We start from the raw sequence: 8,575 nt of genomic DNA on the forward strand, positions 1-8,575 counted from the left end.
GTGAGATCATTTGCCTCCCCAAAAAATGAGTCAACAGTGTACAGTTTCCAGAAGGAATATCTGCTTTTCATACTTGAACTATTAAAATAAGCAAACATCCTCCGTGGGTGGAAAATGCCGTGTTGCCAAACACGCCCCAAAGATGGCCATTGCGGCTACAGAGCAGTGCGTCTTCTGGTCCACTTCATGAGCCAGCGGTCATTTTCCACCAGTGCTTTCTGCTTACAGTTTTGAAGTATAGAAAGCCAATTTCGCAAGCCTTTTCCAGGTCATGAGCAGTCTCTGAGAAATATCCTCAGTTCCCTGAAGTAATTTATTCCACTGAAGTACAGCAATGATTCATTAAATGGCTCTCTAGTGGCCTGGAGGTGTTAACATAATTTCTGCTTTGAAGTTAGTAGACAATTGAGTAACTTTGAAATGACAGTGCCTAAGGAAACCTTCAGCACCTGCAGCTCTCCGACAACTCATTCACTAAGACCACGTTTGCTGAGTTCCTGCCATGTACGCTGATGGCCTGCACTCTTGAACAGTGTGAAAGACAGTGACCGCGAGTCTTCCAAAGTGCCCGTTGGTGGGGGGAGATAAATTATTAAATAGGTGCAAATAAAATGTGCACAAGTCCTTCCCGCGTGTGAGGTAAGTGTAAAGCAGATGAAAGCAGCAGACTTTGGGGTGGATAACAGGGAGGCTCTTTGCTCTAGGGACCGTCATGCACATTAGTGGGCTAAAAAGGGTCTGTGACTTTCTACACTAACGACATTCATTTGGCCCATTCCCAGCAAATGCTGTTTTTTGACAGTACAGAGACTTTGTGAACAATGCATATCGATAGAATGACCTTGGTATGAAATTCTTTTTTTGAAGTTAAATTTAATAAATAAAATAGCTATTATATTTAGTTAATAATATTACCTAAAATGTATTAGTGAATGCATATTTATATACTTCAAGATATATGTGTGTGTGCTGTATGACTTTCATGAAATAGATTTTGTCTGAAGACTGGTAATTTGAATAGGAATGACCCCCATAGGTTCGCAGTTTTGGATGCTGGATCACCAGGGAACAGCACTAGTAGGAGATGTGGCCTTGTTGGAGGAAGTATGTCATTCTGTGAGGTCCTAAAAGCCCAAGCCAGTCTCTCTATACCTGCAAGCTGCCAAATATTCTCAGACTCTTCTCCAGCACCATGTCTGCCTGCATGCTGCCATGCTTCCCACCATGCTGATAATGGACTGGAGCTCTGAACTGTAGGCAACCCCCAATTAGATGCTTCCCTTGATAAGAGCTGTGGCCATGGTGTTCCTTCACAGCAATGAAATGTTGACTAAGACAGAACAGGAAACATTTTTAAAGCAATTAAACAATACAAATGTGCATCTTCACAAAACAAGTATTTTGTAGCTAACATTATTTCATGAACGTCTTTCCATCAATGTAATTCCGGGGCTTTATTTTTCTTTAAGTTGGTCTCACTGCATAGCCCTTGCTATTCCAGACCATGCTATGTAGACCAGGCTGGCTTTGAACTCTTCTGGAGTCCTGGGACTAAAGACATGTACCACCACACACCCAGAGAAAATTGTTAGTGCCTGTGTATTCCATAATACGATATAAAGTAGTCTAACAGAAAGCTTTAAGAAAATGCATTTTTCAGCTGGGCATGGTGGCACATGCCTTTAATCTCAGAACTTGAGAGGTAGAGGCAGGCACATCTGTGTGAGTACAAAGTCAGCCTAGTCTACACAGAGAGTTCCAGACCAGCCAAGGCTACATAATAAGACACTGTCTCAAAAAACAAAACAAAACGAAAGTTTCCAGTTCCCTTTGTGTTATGAGTAATTGCTGTGGGATAACATTCTTGCACACTGTAAAATGCTGATTGGCCAGTAGCCAGGCAGGAAGTGTAGGTGGGACAACTAGACTAGGAGAATTCTGGGAAGAGGCAAGGTAGACACGCAGTCACCAGCCAGACTCAGAGGAACCAAGATGAGAATGCCTCACTAAAGAAAGGTACCAAGCCACATGGCTAAACATAGACAAGAACTATGGGTTAATTTAAGTTGTAAAAACTAGTTAATAATAAACTTGACCTAATAGGCCTAACAGTTTATAATATAAGCCTATATAAGTTTGTAATATAAGCCTCTATGTGTTTCTGTGGGACTGAATGTCTGTGAGGCTGGGCAAGAAAGAAAGAAAAATACTGCTTTAACATCTTTACATAATTTACTCTTTAGGATATTAAATGCATATATATATGATATATTCCAAAATGTAGGTTTGTTAAGAAAAATACTTTTATGGGAATGTGGAGATACTCAGCACTTAAAAGCATTGGATGCTCTTCCAGAGGACCCAGGTTCAATTCCAAGGTAGTGGTATTGGGAACACACAAGAGCACCTTGTCTTAAGAACTGCCGGTTTGACTTCAGACTCCATTTTACCTGTAGGGTAAAACAAAGTTTAGGTTCCCAGGCCTTAGGGGAGCAGGGGACCTTCCAAAGGCTGACCTACCCCCTCCCTAAACCATGGAAATAGTCTTCTGCATCTTTAGTTCTCTAGAAACGTTATGGCTGTTCCTAACAACAGAAGGCACAAATGAATCTGATTGGTTGGACTGAAAAGCTTGCATTGTATCATTGTATGTCTGCTGACAATGATGGAACATTGAAGGAAGTCCCCATCTCTAAATCCTGATTGGTAAAAACCGTAACTGTAATTTGGCAACAAATGTTTGTGATTATTGGCTTAAATACTTGCTTCAACTTGACTTCAACATTCGGGGCTGTAGTTCAACTCCTGAGTGTTCTGTGGCCCTGATAGATCAGCCCCCTTCCCTCCCTCTTCTCTTGTGCTTCCCTGCCTTAAGTCTTGCCTTGTGGTAACCTCTTGTGTCTGCTTGGGTTGGGGCCTCAGACCACAACAGTGGCTTACAACTGTCTTTAACTCCAGGTCCAGGGCATTTGACACCCTCTTCTGGCGTCCCTGGACACCAGGTGTATTATATCTATGGTGCACAGACATACATATAAGCAAAACACCCTTGAAATAAAGGTAATAAGATTCTTTTAAATTATTTTTCTGATTATATGTCTTAGTTCTTTCCATGACCTTCCACTAGTTATGGAAAATATGAATGTACATTTGTCTTTAATTTCAGTATGTTATTAGCCATGGATTTTATTTTTTATGCTTGTTTAAGCAGATTAAGAACACTTTAGAATATATGTAATTAAGATGGATGCCTAGGCCGGGCAGTGGTGGCGCACGCCCTTAATCCCAGCACTCCGGAGGCAGAGGCTAGTAGATCTCTGTGAGTTCGAGGCCAGCCTGGGCTACAGAGCAAGTTCCAGGACAGCCAGGGCTGTTACCCTGTCTCAAGAAACCAAAAATAAATAACTAAATAAAATGGATGCATAGAAAACAGCACAAATACCTGGAAGAATCTGGTTGGGTAGTGTTGTCATCAACTACTGTTTACCTCCTAATATGCATCTCCTCCGTGAATCATTTTCCGTTAACTTTAAGGTAATGCAACAAGAAGCTATGAGTTAATCGAGATGGCTCTGCTGGTGGTAACTGCTGCTCCTGAGAACCCCGAAGAGGTTCCCAGCACCCATAGGATGTCTCACAGCAGTCTGTAACTCCAGTTCCAGATCACCTCGTGCCATCCCCTAAGCACCAAAGTATGGATACGGTGCATAGACATACAGACAGACGAAACACTCATACACAGAAAATAAAATAATCTAAAGGAGTTTAAATTACAATAATGCTTAGAAAAGTCTAAGCTGACCTAGGCCCATGTCACATAAAACAGTCAAAATCTGGGTAGAGTCCCAGCATAAGAATCTTTGTGGTGTTCTGTAAGAGGTGAAATCTTTCTAAAGTTTCAAAAGGAATAAACAGGCAATATAGCAGCAAGGCTCTATTTCTTCATAGCTTTCAAGTGAGGAGAAAGCCATGGAGACACAAGGTACCTTGACCACATGACTTCCAGGCCCTGATGAGCTAGGTAGACTTCATAGACACAGGCAGCCCCTTAGAGAGTTTTTCTGGTAATGATCAGGCAAACTCTACATAGAAAATAAAAAAATAATCACATGTTCATGTCTTGACTTGTTGATGCTTAAAATTTAAATACTAGTAAATGCTCCCTGCACTTATCTAATGGGGCATGGTGGCACACCCTTTAATCCAGCACCCAAGAGGCAGAGGCAGGTGGATCTCTGTGAGTTCAAGGCCATGCTGGTCTACAGAGAGAGTTCCAGGACAGGTTCAAAGCTACAGAGAAACCCTGTCTCGAAAAACCAAGACAAACAAGCAAAAAATCTACAATTTCAATTGTTCGGTATGCGCACTAAATTCCCTATAATTCAAATTAGAGGGTCTTTTTATTTTGGGTTGTTTGAGATGCGGTCTTCTATAGCCCTGTTTTACTAGTCTGGAGTTTAAGGGCTGTGTCAGAGACTGGGCTTAGATTTGGGAGCCATGGGGGGCGGGGCGTTAGCTCCCTTCAGCACCGCAGTCAGGTGTAGCCTTGAGAAGAGGAGCTCCTTTAAGAGGAGAAAAGAAAGAAACAGCAACCAGGAGCCTCCAGCAAGGTCGTTCTTGGACTGTTGCTTTGGGGCCCCTGCCCTCCCTGACCAGTTTCTAACCTCTGTTCTCAGCAGTGAGATTGGCTGGAGAGCAATGGAAGACACCAAGGTCAGAATTGTGTGAGGGAACCTTTTACTGAGAGAAGGGAGGCTGGTCATTATCCGTCCAGAGCAATTTTCGGGAGTGAGTAGCTGAGAAAATGAAAGGAAACCGTGAACAAGGTCCAATACAGCACGGAAAGGCTGCATCATTTCCGTTAGCCATTCTTTCAAAGGGGAAAACTTCGAAGCAGCTATGTGGATGAGAAAACCTCTCCTGTTGCCCTTGCGCAATCCACAGTCTCTGCGTCGTCCCTCTTTCTCATGCAGGACGCAGCCACAGGGCTGCCTCACAGCCGGTTGTTAGCCTGGCCGAGGAGCCTGGGGAAGCAGGACGGCGCTCTAGCCTGCTGTCCCCAGTGCCCGGGTTGGCTACGGCTCTCTCAGCTCTTCCTTTCTCTCCTTTACTCACTCACTTCTGACTGCCTGCCAAGACAGCTCGGTGCCGAGCAACAGCTCTTGCCGGCTATGGTGTCCGTTTTAAAGTCACACGCTGTGAACTCTGTACACTTTGTATAACGTATAAAGTTTAGAGATGCCACTATACACGTTTTTAGTCACAGACACATAGAGTAAGTGCTAAGATCACTAAAATCACTTTCAAGCAGTTACATACAAACGTTGGCACTTAAATGAATCTCAACCTTAAGACAATTTCCTAAGCTAAACGTCTGATATGTGAGCATAAACAGTTTTGAACAAAACATAGATTAGATGCTCTCCGTGGTTCTGGTCGTCTCCGCCACCGAATGCAGCCTGGCACCATGTGACATGCAGCAGATGCTGTATGGCTTCCAAGGAGACTGGTAATTCCTGCCTTAGCCTTTTGGAATGTTTACCCCAGGTGAAGCAAGAATCTCTTTAAAATTTTTACCAAGACCTCCCTGCTGTGAGGAAGCCCAAACTAGCTTTATAGAGTGGTTACTTAGAAAGAGAGATGCCAGGTGGGCCGGCCCCTAGCCGTTCTAAGGAAGGGGGAGGAGGCAGGGAGTGGATGGGGGTGGGTGACCTGGGAGAAAAAGCTACCTTGCTCTTTCACTCTTGAGAGGACTCAGATGACTTCCGCTCCCCTGCTATGATCCGAATATAAAAATTCTAAATGACACTCACTGTGCTGAGGGTAGTAAACTCATAAGAATATGAAAGAGCTGGGCACTGGTGGCCTTTAATTCCAGCATTCTAAGGCAGAGCTCTGTGAGTTCAAGACCAACCTGGTCTACAGAGCTAGTTCCAGGACAGGCTCCATAGCTACTGAGAATCCCTATCTTGAACCCCCCCCCAAAAAAAAAGAGAGAGAGAGAGAAAGCATATAGTTTTAAACTGTCATTTTGGAGTAAGGACACACCTCCCCACTTTCTGATTTGATTAATTATATAAAACATGGTCTAGATCTTCCTCAAACAAATGGCTCAACATCTTTTAAAATCCGAATCTGAGCCGATCTTCAGCAAAGCGATCTCTTGCACTGTTATCTCAGGTCGTCACACAAAGACATCACTTCATACTTTCTTACCATTTCGTCATCCTCATGTGCTCGGGTTAAGGCAGCAGATCCTAGAGATAACTAAATTGTTGACTTTCCAAATCCTGTTGTCAGAACCGGACGGAAGAAGCAGGTCTAGGAAACAAACCCTGTTGCAGGTTCCATAAACACCAATGTTTGACGTCTGTGGCGGCGCCATCAGGGTGGGCTAGTGACGGCTAGAGGAGTTGTTAAAACTGAAGTCTGTCTGAAACTCTGTTTCATTAACCTTTTTTATTTATTTAATTTGTTTTTATTTCATTACCGTGTATTTGACCATGTTTTTCTCCCACCCCAGTTCCTCCCAGATCCTCTCCAACCTCCCCATTTTATTAACTTTTAAAATTGTTTTAGTTTTTACATTGTGCTTGGTCTAGTCCACTTATCTTAAAAATACAGTTAAGTAAATTGTTCAAATTTCATAAAAGTAGAGCATCATTTATTTCTTTAAAAGTTACAAGAATTGGTCACAGTGTTTATAAATAGCAAATTTCTTTATACCTGACTTTATACAATGCGTGACTAGTCTTGACGTCCCCGGAAGAGGAACTGTATTGAATGACACGCCTTTCCACATATTAGGGCTAATGATTCAGCTGTAAGGATTGAATAGTGTGTGTTCGAGCCCAGCCTGGTCTACAGAGCTAGTCCCAGGACAGCGAGGACTGTCACACAGAGAAACCCTGTCTTGAAAAACAAAAACAAACAAAAGAATTGAAAAGCACAGGTTTAGACAGAAAAGGGAACAAAAGAGACAGCATTACAATTGCTGTATGTGTAGAGAAAAACCTTGATTTATGATTGAACTTAAGCAGGAAGAAAGAATTGTCATGCTGATTTATGAAAAATAATTTTATTAAAATTTGAAATCATATATTAACTGTCCCAATAATCAATGCTATAAAGTGAAAGGAAAACTGGAAAACAGGCAAATATCTTTAAAGAATAAAATATAAGAGAATATCTGCAACTTTTAAGTAATGATACATTTATTAGGATATAGGTCCATATGGACATAAACCAAAAAGGAAATGATTATATATCTTATATAGAGATTGAAACTTCTTCATAATCTAATATTTATATATAAAATAAAAATAAATCACACTGTGAAAAGCTGCTTCATATACACAAGCATATGTATAAATATATGTGTATATGTGTACATAAAGACTTGTGTAAATTGAGTGTTTCTGACAACAGATCAATTTTATCCTAAAATAAATGCCATATTTTCACAAATTGCTATTTTTCATGCTATGTCCTGTAAGGGCTCGCACGCTGTCTGAAACACAACCTCACTATGCACCTTGAACTGGCCTCATGCAGCTTTCCTTACTTCCAGGAATATTTTGTTTTTCTATTATTTGTGACAGGGTCTTATGAACGTCAGGCTGGCCTCAAACTTACTATGGAGCCTAGCAGAGGGTGATCTTCAGCTTCAGACTCCTCCTGCCTCCACTTTCTGGGTGAGGAGATCACAGACATGTGGCACTGTAACCAGTTTATGGTTTGTGTGGTGCTGGGATCGAGCTCCTGGCTTACTACATGCTAGGCGAGCACCCTGCCAACTGAGCAGCATCCCCAGACTCCCATCCAAACATTTCAGCTTGGCTCAATTTCACAATCAACTTTGAAGATCCTCGTTTTCCTGCTTGGCTTTTGCTACCTGGATTTGTAGATGTAAAGCAGAGGCCTAAGGTTAATTTATCCTCTAGACATTAGAGCTTGGTGTTGCTAGAAGATGTTTGGATTCAGGAACCAGCCTTCCTTTTAAGTCATGCCATTCTGACCAGAGTAGTACTAACATTGAAGTAGAAGTCTTCTAGGACTGTCTTTGGTATTCCAGGTGCCGCTTCTGGAAGTCACAATTGTGGACTAATTTTTAATATCCTCTCCGCTTTTCTCTTGTCACTTTGCTATTTTTTCATATTTATTCCAATTTTAAGCCATTAATAAACAGTTGTAAAAATTAAATCACTGTAATATAGAACTTTTCTGACCTAATTATGATGATCACAGTTTATTATTTATCCAGAGTAATTATGGAATTATTTACATAATTTGAAATTCCCCCTTTAAGTCTGAAGGCTGTTTTATAAAGTTATTCTTGTTAATAATCTCTCCAAGGCCTTCCGCATATTAAGTCCTGAGAAACTTTGTGTTCTCATCATGATGCAGGGTAATTAGGGCTGTTAATTACTTCATTAGAATTACAGTAATTTTCAGTACAAGACGTTTGCTTCTGTACTGGTGGAGAACGCTCTAACCAGTGCACGTAAAGTTTTCCACACCAGCTTTAACTTTTAAGGCTACCATATACCTTCACCTTGGAGCAGAATTCTCCTTA

The sequence above is a fragment of the Chionomys nivalis genome, chromosome 26 (genome assembly GCF_950005125.1).
Source record: "Chionomys nivalis chromosome 26, mChiNiv1.1, whole genome shotgun sequence".
In the NCBI taxonomy this organism is placed as follows: Eukaryota; Metazoa; Chordata; class Mammalia; order Rodentia; family Cricetidae; genus Chionomys; species Chionomys nivalis.